General features: G+C 40.3%; 1 protein-coding gene across 4 annotated transcripts in view; it reads right to left on the reverse strand.

Annotated features, from left to right (window-relative positions):
• The window catches only part of NCKAP5 (NCK associated protein 5), a 902113-nt gene that overhangs the window by 577000 nt on the left and 307322 nt on the right, over window positions 1-17791 (reverse strand). Inside the window, exon 1 of one of the 4 annotated variants that reach the window (XM_053918601.2) lies at window positions 12933-13308. The exons of the other annotated variants lie outside the window; for them this stretch is intronic. The gene's annotated coding sequence lies outside the window, so the exon portion shown is untranslated. Of the gene's footprint in view, window positions 1-12932; window positions 13309-17791 lie in introns of those variants that run through there. 4 annotated transcript variants of the gene reach the window in all.

Consider the following 17791-nt stretch of genomic DNA (forward strand, 5'->3'; position numbering starts at 1 on the left):
AGAGGTCTTTAAATAAAAAAATAAATGCATCTGCTCTCTTGGGTTTTGATATAACCATGCCTAGAAGTAGATGAAAAAAAAGAGGTTTTTTAAGGTTCCATTTTCACCACAGGCTTCTGTTCTAGTCACAGCCAAGCAGACACACAAAAACACAACCTCCCAACAACACCACAACTCACAGAAGTCCTGGCATTGGCTGTAGCTGGGCCCCTCCCAGCACTGCCAGATGCCACCCAATCTGAACACCAGAGGTCTATGAGCACGGCTTGCTGCCATGAGCCAGTCACTTTTAAACTCCAAGGACACATTTCTTCAGCCCTGACATTAACTGAGGCAAACATGCATTAACGTTTCCCTACGTCCTTGTGGGAATGGGCTCAGTCAGAGTCAGGGTGCCAGGAAGCATCACCAAATGTGAATGGAGAAAGCTTCTCTTTCCATGCCAGCCAAAAACAGGGGCTAGAAGATGCCTAAAGTCTTGGTGCATGATGCCACTAGTTTAAATTTGGGACTGACATGCTGCTAGAGGAATTCATCCCAATGCCCAGAATAATGTTGTTGTTTTTTTTTTTTCCTGGCAGTTCTAGTTTTTCATTATTTTTTTTTATAATTTTAATTTTTTATTGTTATTCAATTACAGTTGTGTGCCTTTTCTCCCCATCCCTCCACCCTACCCCAGCTGAACCCCCCTCCCTCCCCCACCTCCACTCTCCCCCTTGATTTTGTCCATGTGTCCTTTATAGTAGTTCCTGTAATCCCCTCTCCTCACTGTCCCCTCCCCACCCCACCCTGAACATTGTTAGATTGCTCTTAACTTCAGTGTCTCTGGTTATATTTTGTTTGCTTTTTTCTTCTGTTGATTATGTTCCAGTTAAAGGTGAGATCATATGGTATTTGTCTCTCACTGTCTGGCTTATTTCACTTATGTGACCTTGGAATTGTCATTTAAACTCTTACTTTCAGTTTCTTTATCTGTAAAATGGGGATATAGAATAAATCTATGTTTATTACAATAAGAAAAAAAAGAGGGAAATACAAAACCAAATATTGTGACTTCTATTTCAAAGTAGAAGGAACAATAGATAAATTAAGACTAATAAAGCAATCTGTTTAACATCATAATAAAAAGTTTTAAATAATGCAAGTTAAAAATATAATCAGATCTATCTAATTTTTAGTATGTGACTTAGTTTCTGGGGAATGACCTTCATCTTTATGCTAATATATAATATATATAACACATGTATATGGTTATACTTGTATGACATTCTCATTTGTTCACTGAACCAAAGGAGAACCTTAACCACTTTTCTTAAATTAATCATATAAAAACTGAAACTGTGAGTAGGAAGCCAGTTAAAGCCTACGTTACAGTTAAGAATCCCATTAGGAAAAGTCGTGCCCACAAAATAACTACTGTAGAGTGATTATGGTTGATTTGGCATGTCTGTGTTTCAACCTTCCTAAAATGCTGTTATAGTTGCTTTATTATTATGAATATAATAATATATTGTTTATGTTTGCTTTTTTATCAAATAATATGTATGAGACTCTGAAAAATACTCTTAAATCCATATGTAAGAGTCAAGGTAAATATTCTCAAAAGCATATTCAATTGTGGTTTTAAAAAATAAAAGATAAATGTGAAAATCTTGAGTGTATTATGATCAGCAAATTAGAAAATGGAGGTGAACATATATATAGACTACATATCATTATTTCACATTGAAAGATGATCATTCTATAGTTAATGAACTGGAAGAAAAACATGTTCTGTAGTTTAAAACAAAGCAAATGTTCCTGTTTAAATGTAGCACACTAGAAACCATTCTCTGACACCTGTGCCCAGATAGGCATCTCCTTTTAAGCTGTACCTTCTCTCTCTGTATCCCTCCTCCTCCATGGCTTCTCTCCTAGATTCACGTAGCAACAGAAGGCCATCTAAATGCCACTAACCAAACAATAATGATAGCTGCATAACTAGCCTGGATACATATTTGTCCCATCTTTCCCCTAAATAGCCATCAGTATATAACAGACTCATGGAGCACACACAATCACTAGTTACCAAAGGAAAGAAGGAGTTTTGCAATTATATAGTAAATTTAGCCAACATAGACAGCCAAATGAAGAATTGAGGCATTGACACGAACTTCAATAGCCTGAAGTAGTCAACATGCTCAAGTTAATATAACAATAAGACACCACTGGGCAGAGATCTGTCAAGCAAGAAGCACACTGAAATATAACTCAGGGTTTTCAAGGCCATGAGAAGTACAAATAAGTAATATATCTGAAGAATCAAAAGGATTAAGATACTTTATGGAATTCCAAACCAGAAAGGAAAATATTCAGAAATATTTACACTAATGACCACTACTACTTTGAATCATTTGCAAGGTCCCAAATATCTGAACAGAGGTACAATAGGTATAGGAATAGAAATAATTAAATTTAAAGAATGAGTTATTAATTAAACAGCTAAATGCATGTATATTCATAAACATGTAAGAAAACTGGGAAGCTTATTGTAATTAACTGATTACTCTGATGAACAATTCTAAATTAAAAGCAGCAAAGGTTTTCATTTTATACCATTGGTTTATACTACTGTCTATTTTAGAAAGAGATGTTAAGAACACATCTCAAAAATATAAAATAATCATAGGGAAAGAAAAATCTTTATTCTGTGTGATCTTATGAGAAAACCAAAAGCCAGATGCATAACTTCCTGCACATAGCTTAAACAGAACGTGAAGACTGTGAACAGACCGACAGTCCAATCCTTGGAGACCAGACAGACAAATGATGGGACTCAACATCATATGCTGAAATCTTGGCACCTCTAGGGATCAATAAACTCAAGGGAGCTGGCAGCAAAATTTGTGTGACTTTTTAATGGGCTCACTGTCATTTTTAATAAAGCTCCCCATGATAAGGGAAACCAATGAAGTGCCTTTACCAGACAGAACCAGATTCTCAACAGCGGGTGCAGAGTCTCTTTCTTCTCTGTGTTGCAGACATTCCCTTGGCATACATAGGCCACATCCCACTGCAGGGAGCTCCAATTTATGGCAACATTACACCTAACAGGTGGCTGGAAATGGTGGGGCAATGGTTTAGTGCATCTTTATTGAGGAAGCATTTTGACTATAAAGAACACGCAAAATGGTGTGTGCCTTCAAAGACAGCCATGTCTTAAGTTTGGGGTACACTTAGCGTACTTCATTGCTTTTGACTGGTAGGCAGAAGATACAGAAGTTCATAAATCTATAGAGAGTTTGCTACATGAGGCTCCTAATGCAAAAAAAATTTCAAAAATTTAGAGCCATTCTTGATTCTCCCATCTTGGCAACCCTTTTAAATTTGATCATTCAAAAAAGTAGGGTTCATCCACCCTAAAAACTAGTGAAATCTATCTTCTCCTTTCCATTCTCAGGCCACCCCAATCCAAACCTTTAATCACGTCCTGCTGGACGTAGCCAGTCTCTTCCCTCCCTAGATCCCATAACACTTTCAGGTTCACATTTCACCCACAGAGCCTCTGAATAGAAATCAGCAATGGCATCCAATAGCATTTCCCAAAATAGGAACCACAGGAAACTACTCACCCAAGATGCTCCAATAAAAAATGCATTCAGTGATCAAAAATATTTGGGAAGAGTTTGAGAGACTAGCAATGCAGATCAGCATATTAAACCTCTGAGAACCTTTCCAGGAGAGAATTGTTTTTAAAACTTTCAGCTTTTCTTATTTTTCAACCATGGGAACTTGTTTTGACTAACATACCTACAACACTCAGCAGAACTATTCTTCTGAGGAGAGAAGTCTTGGGAAATGCTAGCTCAAGGGATAAAGTCCAGGCTGTGCAGTGTGCGTGAGCTGACCCATGTTAATGGGTCCCTACTACCTCCCCATCTTTAGTCCTCACTCCTCTTCCAGGGCTGTTCAAGTGCCCACCCCAGGGCCAGAGTGCAAGCCCTCTCCTGCCTAGATCCCCCCTATCTCTCCTCATGTCTAAGTCCATCTGGGGACATCTTATGTTCTCCTTCCCCTGGGGGGGCCTTTCCCAACCACACTGGCCCTTGTGCATCACTTCATCTTCTGACCTGTTACACTGATTTCTTTTTCTACTTCACCAGCTCCACACTAAGTGTTTTTGGTACCTTATAGGTCTGTGTTCTTTTTCTCCATGTGAATTGTAAACTCCTTAAAGGCATTTGTACTTTATAACTAATTTTATAACTAACTTAAAACTACTTACATTTGATAACAATTTACTATGAATTCATGAAATCTGGGATAAGGTCTTTGTGCAGTGCAAGTGTTAAATAAATGATATCTTTTCAAGAAAATAAGGTGTTTTTGCCCAATGTGTCAGTGTAGGAAGTAGAAGAGGGAGATCACATTGAGGCAGAATAAAATTGTCAGAAAAACCATAACTCAGCAAAGGGGGTTAGGGATTTCCACAAAGAAGCAGAGGATTCCAAACTTCTATAAAATAATCAGCAGCGCTGAAATGTCTAAGGAGAAAACGCAGACATGTGGCCATTACACCAAACCCTAAAATGGATTGTCTAGTGCACAAGAGAACACATTCCCTACCCTGAACTAAGGAAAACATGATAATTTTCAGGAAGAAAAGTAAAAGGAGAGACGTTTTGGTGTGCGTGTTAAATCCCAAATCAGATGATTTTCTAATTCTTAATACAGTAAATTCCTAAATATCCTGATTTCTTTCTTTTCTTCCTGCCTGCTACTCAACAAATATTTATTGAACACCTACTAGGTATTGAGCAACAAAAAACAACTGGAAATCTCTTGGGAAACAGAATAAACTCTGAGAGCAGAACTAAGGTCCTTACCTTCTGAAAGTGTTAAAGGAAGAACAATTTAAAATAGTATATTAATGTAATGAGGATGAAGAACATAAATAAGTAATACCTAAAAGCTGCCAAAAGCAGGAAGTGGCAGAAGTATGCAGTGTCAAATTTGTATGTTTCTTTTGTTTATTTCTTTCTTTTAAGAATTAATGACTTTCTGTTGCTAAACGTTTAGTATTAGAATAACGGACACTGGTCATAGTCATTCTAAATCTAATGCATTTCCTGACACATGGTAGGCACTTAATAATCTTAATCAAAGTCAATTAATGAATGAACAGGTAAATGAAATAAGGCAAAAAAGGAGGCCTTCTGGTTATGCATAGAAACTCTATGTCTGGCTGAAAGTTTTTGGTGCAGTAATTCCTTTAAAGTGGAACAGAGTGTATGGTGAGTTGTAAAAATCAATCGAATCCTTCTTGAGTTAAATGTTTCCTTTAAAAATATCATTATGAAAGATTAAAATTCATAAGCACAAAACACTTAGGCAGCCTATGTGATTCCCCTTTCATGTTACAGTGATTCTGACAAAAGATAAAAAGCACCACTCTAGAATGTAAGAATATAACCCATCTTAAACAATTTCAGTAGGAAAAATAAGAGTGACAGCTGAGTTTGGATACATGTCACTTGGGAGAAGGTAGGGAAATAGGAAAAACTGTACCATAATATTGAAATATTAACATACTTAGATAAGAAAAGAAAGAGAAAGGAGGTACAGTCTGGGAGAAGTCAAGTTGATCTGAATTTGCACTGGGTGAAATGTGTGTTCTGAACTATGTTGGGCTGAGATGCCTATAGGTTGAACTAATCTATGTTGTTTCACAATGCCACACTTACTATTTGACACATGCACACATGCGAGTGTGCATAAAACTTGATATGCATTAAATTAGAGAAAATTTTGGTAGCCTAAATCACTTGCATAGAAACAAACAAATAAATCAGAAAAGTTATTGATGATAATGTGGTCTTTAGATTGAGGCAGAACCTTCCATGGGAAGCAAGTAAGAAATTATCCCTAGAGAATTTGCAATAAAAATGAATAAATCGGTAAGAAAGGATAGAGGATAAATTCACTGCTAGCTGGTGAACAAAGACCAGTCTTGTCTTTCTTTCACTTCTATAATGCTGTGAACAGAATGTAAGGGATCAAGAGATCGTTGAACCCAAATACAACCAGGGATAATGTAGTTATTAAATAAATCACATCAACATTTCCAAACCATTCATTCTAAGCACCAGCAAAACCCACCTGAGGTAGGCTTACCTGGTAAAGATAACCCATTCCTTTGCAACCCAAAGTATTTTATTAATATCACCACTATAAATCTTAACTTCAACTTATGTATAACAGAGAAAGTGACATCTGTCTCATAGGTATCAAGACTGCTGTTTTAATAAAGAATGTGTCTTATACATACCAGGGCTTGGTAAGTGACAACTGTCTTTATTATAATGACAACTATTATTATTATGCTGTTTTTTTTCTTATCATGTCAACCCCTCCTGTCTTCCAGCTTGAAAGCTGAGGATAAGAATAGTTTTTCATCTCTGCATCCCTTGCAGCCCAGCACAGTGCCTCTCACAGGCATTTGATGAATTTAATGTTAACTGGAGCTTTCTAGGTTTTTCTTGTAGACAAAACTATTTGTACCTCAAAGAGAGACTGGGTATCATCTTCCATCATACTTGTAGAAGACAAGGGTTCCTTCTGAAAGTAGCTGTAATTGCTAACCTATAACTTTCCCATAATAGTCGTTTTCTGTGGAGTGCTCAGAGACAGTTCAAAGATGAGGTGCATATGAAAAGGGCAGTATTATTAGTTCCCAACAAGTATGAACATAAAACTAAGATACCATAGCAAATACCAAATGCTAATCTTCTTGTGCATTAAGCCCTTGATATATATCAGATTTTACTCTAACAACTTATTAACATATACAATATTTTTTCTATTTTACAAATAAGGAAACTGATGTTAGAGAAATTAATAACTTTGCCCCAAATCAAATCAATAGTAAACGATAGTATCAGGATTTGAGCTCTACTCTACAAGACTCCCAAGTTTGAACTCTTAACCACTTGCTATGAAACCTGAAGTTTCAGTAACACTCTGAGTTCACAGTCCATTTAGAGGCCACAGTCTCACCAACAGCAGCAAGTGCTGTTACCTATTTTCAGCATCTTCCAGCACAGTATAAAATTATTATTTTCTCTCCCTTCCTCCCAGGGGTGTCCAACCTGCAGCCCATGGGCCACATGTAGCTCTGGATGGCTATGAATGAAGCCCAATACAGCATTATAAATTTACTTAAAACATGAGATTTTTCTGTGATTATGTGTCACAATGTATTTAATGTGTGGCCCAAGACAACTCTTCTTCTTCCAGTGTGGCCCAGAGATGCCAAAAGGTTGGGCACCCCACATTCCCACATGAAAACCCAGGTCCTGGCATCCCCCTTAAAGCACTGTGTAGGTTATGTTCATTTGAAGTAATATGAAATAGCTACGCTCTCTGAGATGACCAACAAATTCACAGGGGCTGTTTACTTAATCCATTACCACCTACTGTCTGAGAAGTCTAAGCTTAAGGGGACACATGAAAACGGATTTCACTGCGAAAAAGGTGGAAAAGTGTAAAATCTAGGAAGTAACTCTAGTTGAAGGCAGCTGCCCTCAGAAGTGATACTCTACTACTCTAATGCAGCAGGAAAGCCTCTCAACCATTCTCTTTTGCTTCTTTAAACCATACCTACAGGAACCTCAAAGGACAAAACTATTAGATATTTGAAAGGAACATGTCTATTGGCTAACCATTAAATGGCACAATTTTGCAGATAAAGCAAGGAGGCTTATAGTACAAAGCCTGTTCTCTAAATATTCTCCTCAACAAACATTCATTGAATGAATTCCCAAATGATGGAGCCCAAGCTTAGAGAGTCATGGAAAAGACTGACATCTATGAATCAGGTGACATTAGCCATTATCAAAGTACCCACAACTTTTCTCCACTCAAGTCTCTCATGTGAAATACAAAAATCAGAAAAGTATGTCTAAGGTTGGCATCAACTGCACCTCTCTCTAACCTTCATTTGAAAACCTCTGGGATCCAGCAGAAGATGATGACTTCAGTCCCCTGTCAGAGGAGAGCCCACTAGGTCCAATATAACTCCCCCACCCCAAAATATGTTTTTTATTATGTAATTTTCATTGACTTTCAATCAGCCTAATGATGTAAGTTCAGCTCTAAAGTAAGGTGTTATAATGTTTAAGAATGACAATAATACATAGGAATGCCAAATACAGAATACACTCAACCTTCCATTCACAGATTCAACCAATGGCAGACAAAAAGTACTCAAAAAAGTTACATTGTTGCTGACATACGCTATGTACTATAATGGCTAAGTATTATGTAGTTAGGCCTACAATGCTGGCATTTATACTGAACAGGTACAGACTTTTTTTCTTGTCTGTACATGTTCAATATAAATGCAAGCATTTATATTGCATTAGGTATGTCAGTAATCTAGAAATGATTTAAAGTGGTAAATCATGAGAAAGAAGATACCTACTAAGAAGGACTGCTGGTGGCTAACTGGGCTCAAATTAAACAAAATAAAACAAAACAAAAAACAACAGAACACTGCAGCCATTACTATAGGGGCCTCTCACTCAAACTGCCCTTCAGGGAGAAGCCTGTGCTATGCTGCCTGCTTCCTGTACTATGTTCCTACCATGTGAACTAGCCTTTATAAAGGAGTTCCTGGAATCCTATTTCAATCAATAGACCTGAGGCTTTCCCCATTCAATTGGAGCTGTATAGCTATATCCCCATCATGTCTTCACTATCCAATCAAAGCAGCTCCATTATGACCAACCAGGACAGTGCCTGGCTCAGGGAGCACACTTTCCATTTCCACCTAAAACTGCCTTTCCCTGGCTGGAGCAGACTGGCACAGGGAAGAATGGCATTAACTGAACCAGAACAGGTAGAGCAGGCCAGAGCAGACCAAAACTGTCTAGCGGGAGGGGGGCCTTGCTCCAGGGCTGTCTCTCCTCATAGCCATTTCAGAGCCATGCGGTGCTGCTTCATAACTGAGCTGTACCACTATCGAGCTGTTCCATGGCTGTGCTGTATCACAACTGAGCTGTTTGCACTGAATAAAGTTTCCTTCTTCACCAAACCCCAAATTGGAGATTCCTATTGCAGTTGACAAAGTAAACAGGAAAATGTGTATGGGTTACATGCAAAATGATGCCACTTTACACAAGAAACTTGAGCATCCATGGAGTTTGATATCTGCTGCAGTCCTGGAACAATCTCCTGTGGATACTGCATGACAGCTGTAATTGTCATGAGTAACAAATTCTCCACCAAAAAAAAAAAAAAAGAAAAAGAAAAAAAGCTACACATCTAGAAAGTTCCTACAAATCCTAATGGTACTAAACAATAAAAAGCTTCTTTGAGTATCTTGTTACTTCCTAATAACAGACTTTAACCTATGATTAACATCTTGGCTTGTCTGTTACCTAGCCACACCCATAGCCAACCTTTCACCAAAATAAGCTCCGTATGATATAACACCTTGTTTGATATAACTAAAACTTCTTTTAATAAAACTTTCTCAGTAATAAACAAGAGCATTAGCCCTGGTTGGTGTGGCTCAGTGGATTGAATGACAGCCTGTGAACCAAAGGGTCACCAGTTTGATTCCTAGTCAGGGCACGTGCCTGGGTGGTGGGCCAGGTTCCCAGTAGAGGGCACATGAGAGGCAAACACATTGATGTTTCTCTCCCTCTCTCTCTCTTCCCCTCTGTCTAAAAGTTAAATAAAATCTTAAAAAAAAAAACCAAGAGCATTAGCATGATATGTCTGAAATATCAACCAAATTTTATAAGTATCAGCTGGCATTTTCGAAATCATTTTTGGAGGAAAGTCATGAAAGATATTCTCAGCTGAAAAGTGAAAAACAGCCACCCTCCTTGCTGAAGGAGATGAGAAAATGAACAGATCTACACGAACAGATCTAAATGTGCCTTCGGCACAGTTTCCCTCCACAGTCATACACCACATAATGACGTGTGTGTCAATGACAGACCACACATAGGACAGTGGTCTCATAAGAACATAAAGAAGCTGAAAAATCCCTATCACCTGGTGACATGGTAGCGCAACACGTCACTGCTGTGTTTGGGGTGATGCCGGTGCGAACAACCCCGCTGCACTGCCAGCTGTACAAAGGGACAGCACGTACAAGTACAGTAGCAGGCGTCAGTCTTGTGTCAGTGCACTCATTCCATGATGTCCACGCAATGACAGAGTCACCTAAGGAAACCTTTCACAAGACACCTCCCTGTCATTAAGTGGTCGAAGAATGTAAATAATGAAAAAGAGAAGCTGCCATGTATCCACCTGAGATATCACCAGTTTTCAAAGTAGTGGGTAAAAATGATCCAAACCTAATTGTCTTTATATGGCTCAGACAAGGTACACAGACTCATTTTTTTATGTTCTACGTACAGAAAACTGCTCCATTTATAAAGCAAATATATATTAGAAACTTACAAATATCTTAAGAATGCCTTGTAGCTAAAGAAAGTAACTTCATTGCCTACTCATTTTGCTTAATTTTCTAGTCTCCCAGAAACTTTGTACTAACACTTCATCCCATTTTAGGTCCCAGCATAAGGCAAGAGTCCAGAACCCTGGAAAGTCTCCACATCCAGCAGCCAACTGTTCACTGGGGGACCACAGTCTTAGGATCGAGTTTCTTCCCATGATGTCTTCCTGGTAATGTTCATGTCACATGCATTTCACTTATTTTCTCCAAGCTACAGTCCCGTCCCGAAAGTTTCATAAGTTGCTTCTGAATTGTTTATTCTGTGTTTTAAAGCTCCATCAGCTGTTGGGATGATTTGAAAGATTCTTTTTCTTTTTGGTGAAGCAGGATTGATGAGCATTACTGGCCTTTTGTAGAATGCCTGCTATTTAAATTTCCTGTTGCTGGGATTAAAGGAGATAATGCCTACAAAAGTCTTTTGTCAACTGTAGCGTCCTGATCAAATGTAGAGTGCTGTTATAATATTAACTGTCACAGCAATAGCCACAATCCAGTAGTATTTAGGCTTTAAAAATGTTCATAGCCATTTGGGCCTTGCCTTTGCTTCATTCCCAACCTACATTTGGTACCCAACACAGCAGAGCTCTCAAAGTTTTGTCGAGATGAATAAATAAATGACTTTAAAACATCATGTGGTTTTTAAATTAATGTCAACAGGCAAAAGAGAGCTGTGTATGACAATTTAGATAATTAAAAAACTGCCAAAAAACATGGGGGTGCTGAGAAACAAATACTGTAGAATAAAAAGTTCTCCTGAAGATAACTTCTTTAATTATGAAATCTGGCCCTTTGTAGTCACTACTGAGGAGGGAGGAAAGGTGTATGGGTTGGGGCAGGAATTTCTATTAGCCCAGAAAGTTTGTATTAGTTCAGATGGCCTAAAAGAGGAGGCTGACATCCCTGAAAAAGGAAGGGGCAATGAGTTTGAGGGGTAAAATGAAAATACACAGAAGCAGCAAAGGTTGTGTCAGCACTGAGCATTCCAAGTGCAGGCTTATTCCATGACCAGGTATTTCTAGGGGTGGAAATGGCAGGCTTTCTGGGGGAAGAGAGAAGCTGAAGAAGGAGAATTGATATGAAATGAATTCTTTTTTGGAAATACTGTCATGAGCATTTGCTGGAATAGTTCTGATCATTAAAGAGTTGGTCCATTTTAAGTACCTATGTGTAGGAAGGGGTCTATGAGGAGGTGGGGAATGGAAACAGAAAAGAGACGACAGAGTCCAGGAATGGGGGCCTCATTTATTCCACAGAAGCCTGAGAACAGGAAGGGAAACTCTGGAGTGGCTGCTGGTTACTCCGGAAAGCAAATGCTGGCACTGAATTTAACCCTAGGTGATGATGAGAATATCCAAAAGGTTCCTTTTTTACTTAGGGGTGTGGTAGGGTAGGGCCTAGGAGGGAAGGAAGGCTGCCAACTACCCTTCCGTCTAAAGGGCTAAAGGGCCCAACCAGCAAGGAGGGCCCCTGTGCCGGCACCAGCTAAGCTCCAGAAAATATTGTATTTCTGCCCATCAATCAGCATTAAGCTACTTTGGGGGCTGAGCTTTCTGCAGAGGCAGTTGCCAGTAGCAACAGGGCACATGCTCATAGCTCCTGGGGAGCTGGAGCAGCAGCAGCAAGGGAGGGGTAGCCAGAGCTGGAGAACCTGAGCCGTTGGATAGACAGTGTCAGGGACCACTGGTGATGGGGGTGGGAGAGGGGTAGGTGGGTTCCCTGGCAGGTGGAAGTGGGCACAGGCTGCCGGAGCTAGGCCAGGCAGTAGTCCAGGCCGCTGGTTCCTAAGGGTGAGGTTTCTGGTGGCACAGCAATGTCCACTCCAAGTTCAGTGGCCACCCCGGGTTCTTGGAAGCACCTCACTCTGCTAGAGCCAAGGGGCAGGAGAGGTGCTGGTTCTGTGTTTCAGAGAGTCACGGTACTCGAGGTCTGCCCACTGCCTGCCATCCGTCCACACCCGCACCCTTGAGGAGTCTCTAAAGGATGCCAGCATGGAATTGTGTCTCCACGTGTGCTTGTTTTCATTTGTACTTCCACCACAAAAGGGAGGCCCCACAGGTTTAAAGAAGGGTGCGCGTGTTTTTCTGGGCAAGGACTGCATGGGACCGTAAGGTGGATGAAAGCACACATACCCACCCAGCTCCCACCTCCAGCCTCGAGTGTCCAGTGGTGCCGGTGCGCGGGAAAGGGCGCCCATAACCTAGCACCACCTTCCAAACTTCTCCCCCTGCTGTTGGTTAAGGTGGAAAAGAAGGGCAACAGTGAGGGAGGGCGGTAGAGGGCAGAGACGGACTGAGGAACCACGGAGGGAGTAACAGAAGCAGGGAGACAGCAGGGATTACTGGGAGTAAAGGGACCGGGAGAGGCTCGGGCAGCCTAGCGCGGGGGTTGCGCCTGGAAGGGAAGTGGACTGACGTCTCCTTACCTGGCCTGTGCTGGAGCATTTTGCAGTGGGTCAGGGGCTAGGTGGGTACCGACCCCCTAGGGGCAGAGCCTGCAGAGCTGTCACTTCGGGGGCAGCAAGGTGCTGGACGCAGAGCCCGGAGTTGGCAAACTTGCCATGCCCGGATCGCGCAGAGGTAGCCTGGGTCACGCGCGCTCCACAGCCAGCCCACAGCCTCGGGTAGCCAGGACACCACGCTCCCTCGCTTTCTTCCGCTTTGTGTTCCACTGGTCCCCCCTGCGCCTGCCTCTGGGTGTCTCCACGCCCTCTAGGCAATGGGACGTTTCACTGGCGTTCTGGGAGACCCTCGGGTCTGTGTGCCACTTTCCTCCCGGAGGCGCGTGTTAAAGAGCTGCCCAGGAGCGCCTGGCCAGGCTGCGCTGGTGCGCTCATACTAAGCGGCTCGGCCCATAGATTCCCACCCCCCTCCTTCTTCCCCTCCCCGCCCCTCCGCCGCCGCACCCCCTCCATCCCCCGGCCCCCCCACTCAGAAGCTGCTTAGGATCGGGCTGTCAAATACAGCCCATCTGCTGCAATCATAATCAGTCTCAACCGAATGGTTCTGACAAATCTCCGCCTGGAGTCCGAGTTGGGGAAGCTGGTGGGTGCCGGGAGGAGAAGAGGGGAAGGGGGGCGAGGGGGGCAAAGGGGCGACAAGGACTGGGTGCCAGGAGAGGGGAGAGGGGGGCATAGAAGCTTCTGTTTTCTGCCCAAACAGAGGAATTGAAAGGGGAAATGGGGATACCAAAGAGGAAATAGCGCTTTCCTTTCCCACTTCCTAGTAAGAAAAACCAATCCATCCTGGAGGGCCCCTGGCATACCCAACCCCACCAACCACTCCAAACAGCCCATTGGTGTGTCTGAGCGGAACGAATTTCTGCTAATGAATCAAACAAACAGGTCCTGTAATCTTATCATCAGGCTGACCTGGCGGCTGGCACAGATATCCAAATTATTGTAATTGACTGGTAAGAGCTGGAGCTAACAGTCCTTCAGTGTCAGAAGTTGGTTCCTAAGGACATTTGGGAACAAAGCTTACGGAGGGAGAACTGGCTTATAATTGGAAAAGAAGCTGGGCCCTTTGCCTCCTGTTGGCATTTGGGAGACAAAATGAAAATTTGCTTTGGGTCAGAAAATGCTGAACTGAATTTAGCTTCATTTTCCAGGCAGAGGGGCAAAGGGGGAAAAACTGGGACAACTGTAATAATATAATCAATAAAATATACTTCAAAAAATTCTCATAATGTTTTTCCATTTTCTCATGAAAATATTCCTTTTAAAGCAGTGCTATTTTATTAGAAAAATTCTAAAACCGGTACTTTTAAAACTAAACTAGTTTATTCTGCTGGTGAAATAGTGTGCTCCTTTCAATTGTATACTCTGGCCTATTTCAATACACCACTTTAGTATAACCACGCATGCTTCTACTGGTGATAGGCTTATAAAGGTTATGGCAATTTTTTTAAATAATAAAAATTACAGTAGTCCTAAATATACACAAACAAGTCTTAAAGCATAAAGAATACAACCAATTAAATCATTCCTGGTTTTGTACATTTTTTTCAAGTACTGGGGAATGTTCGGTTACTCTGAATGACACAGTACATATTTGTCAGGGAAATAATTTGTTGGGTAAACAAATCACCAGTTTAAAGTTAAAGGGGAAAATTTGTAAGCCATTTATTCAGATAGGTGTAAGAGGTATACTTTACTGTAGAAACTGAATAGAGCCTAAGTTAAAATTCTTTTCAAATCATTATTTTGCTTAATGCTGTAGCTGAGAAATGTGGCCAAGCCACATTAAGCGCCCACTTATCCAGGCAGAAACTATGTTTTCCGCTTGTTTTATAGCCCAGTGGTGCTTACAACAGCACTATGAACACTCCATGAATACTGATAGTGGGAAGTTTCCATTTACAGTTGAGGATTAGAATCATATACATCAGTGTGACTTGACGGGTGAGGTAAACTGAGGTTCAAGTGTTACTTTCCCCAGGAAGTAAATAGAAGTCAAGGACAACTACTTAGATATGCATGATGAGACCCAGGAACAGCAGTGAGGCAGAAGGGATGGAGTACAGTGAGGGGAGAGGTTAATGCCGGCAGGCCTAGAGGACAGTTCATGGGGAAGGCCCGCACAGGCCAACTTAAGGACTTTGGTTTTCATTCTGAATCATATGGGAGGACACAGACACAGAGGGTTGTGAGCAGAGGAGTTTTATGCTCTGACTTTTGTTTAATGGATCACTTTGGCAATCATGTCGTGAATTAATTTCAGGATGAAAATGAGTAGATCTGTTCTTAGGCCATTGCAGGAATCTACATGAGAGGGCATGGTGCGGACAGGGTCATAGCAAGAAGGACAATGAGAACATGTGGCCATTTGGGATTGTTCTGAATTTAGAGACAATAAAATCTGCTCAGAACAGAGGGTTTGGGGAAAAAAGGAAGAAGTAAAGAATAACTACAAGTGTCGGGCTTTATCAGCCAAAAGGATGAAGATGCTATTAATTAAAATGAAGAAGACTAGATGGGGTAGAATAAATTTTGGTGGAAGGAACAAGGGGTCAGTTTTGTTTTTATTAAGATTGGGATGCCTATTAAATTAAATTTAAACAACAGTTTATTTATGTAAAGCTCTTAGAAGAGTCCCTGACGTAAGCACTATATAAATACATGTGGTGGCAAGCTTGTGTTAGTTGGGTTTGTGCTGGTGTTTGTTATTGTTATTGTTGACATTACCAACCAAAATGAGATGTGAAGTAGGCAGTCAAATAAATATTCAAGTTTCGTGTTCAGGGTACAGTCCAGGGTAGAGATGTAAATTTGGGAGGTATATAGCATATAGATGGTTAAATTAAATCCATCAGATGGGGTAGGTCATTAAGGCTGTGAGTATAGTTAGGGGAAAAAAATGTTCGAGGATTGAATTGTGAAAGGCATTCAAACTATAAAAAGTCAAGAAGTTAAAGATGAACCCTGAGTGGCAGCCAATAAAAGAGAAGGCAAACCAGGAGAGTGGGCTCCCCTAGGAACCTAGTAGAGAAAGTAGTTCCAGAAAAAAGGGAATGATTTGCTAGTCATAGTTTCCTGATATGACTGTCTCCATTGAAAACCCAAAAGAACACATAGGAAGCTATGACAGAGTTTATCAGTTATTGGATAAATTGTCTATTGTCTGTTTACAATATAATACCCAGGATGTCCCAGCTCCTAGGTAAGGATCAGGCACAGGATAAGCATTCAGTATATACTAATCAAGTAATGAATCATAAAGGGATTAAATGCCTCATTCTGCAAACCATATTGCAAAGACTAACAACAGTAAGCATTGAAAATGATGTAGAGCAACTTAAATACTCCTACATAGCTGGTGGGCATGCTAAATGACCCAGCAAATTTGGAAAAGCAATTGGCCATTTCTTGTCAAGTTAAAATGCAGTTAAAACACCATCCAGTAGCCACACTCCTGTATATTTATCCTAGAGAAGCAAAAATGTATTGACACCAAGACTTGTACAACAAGTGTTTATAGCAGTGTTATTCATAAAATTCCCCAAACTGGAATTATCTCAAATTTCCATCAGTTTGTAAATAGAAAAACAACCTGTGGTAGATCCATCCATACCATAAAAAACTACTCAGCAATAATGAGGAAACAGCTATTGATAAGTGTAACAACAGGCATGAATCTCAAAGGCACTACGCTAAGTGAAAGAATACCAAACATACTTTTGTGACTGGTTTTTCTTTGATTCTGTTCAATTCTAAAAACTCTAGAGGCCAGAGCAGATCAATTGTCTGGGGCTGGGGACAGAGAGGGGATGGACTATAGGAGGCACAAAAGAAGTATTTGGCATGTGGGGAATATTCTACACCATGATTGTGGTGGTAGTCACAGACTGTATATATTTTGTCAAACTCATCAAATTGTACACATAAAAACAGGTGAATTTTACTGCATATAAATTAACCCTTAATACAAAGATTTTTTAAAAACTAAACAATATTGTTTTGGTTGGGGAATTATAGTGCTTCCCTATTTGAGAAGAGGACACTTACCACAGAAATAGTACCAGTTTGTAATCCTCAGTGAAGTAACAGATCCAAATAAAGATTACCAATAGATGCTAAAGCCATTAAGTAAAAGACTGATGGGGAATAGAATATTCACACAGTACCAAGTATCATCTCCTGATTTTTTCTAATTACAAAGGAGATATCTTGTATTATACAAGGGAGAGGTCACCTCACTGATTCCTCATTATATTATGCTTCATGAGAAGGGCATAACATCACTACTGAAGTATTCTTGAAAAAAAAAGTTTAATTATAATCTGAGCAAGACCATTGACATGAATTCCAACTTATAAGACGTATGGAAGATAGAGCAAGACCATTGACATGAATTCCAACTTATAAGACGTATGGAAGATAGAGGATCAGATAAATGATACCCAAAGAAAACAGTGAGCCTTATAAAGAACAGGATGCTCTGGAAATCTAAAAGTCAGTGTCAATGGATGGAAGACAGTAGAGGGACTGAAACAGATTTAAAGAGACAAAAGAGACAAAACATAACAAACTAAAAATATTAGGAATGGCTCTTGGTCCAAAATAAACAGTTATAAAAGACATTTTGGAAACAATTAGAGAAAATTAGGGTTCACACTGGATATAAGAATTCTTGCTAATTTTGCTAAGAGAAAATATAGCATTATGGTTATAAAAGAAGTTCTTATTTTTAAAAGACACATACTAAAGTATTTAGGATTGAAGTATCATGGTGTTTACCACTCACTTTGCAAAAAATATATGAGGAACAAAAATGTTAATGTTAA

Source organism: Desmodus rotundus, chromosome 2 (genome assembly GCF_022682495.2).
Source record: "Desmodus rotundus isolate HL8 chromosome 2, HLdesRot8A.1, whole genome shotgun sequence".
NCBI classification, from domain to species: Eukaryota; Metazoa; Chordata; class Mammalia; order Chiroptera; family Phyllostomidae; genus Desmodus; species Desmodus rotundus.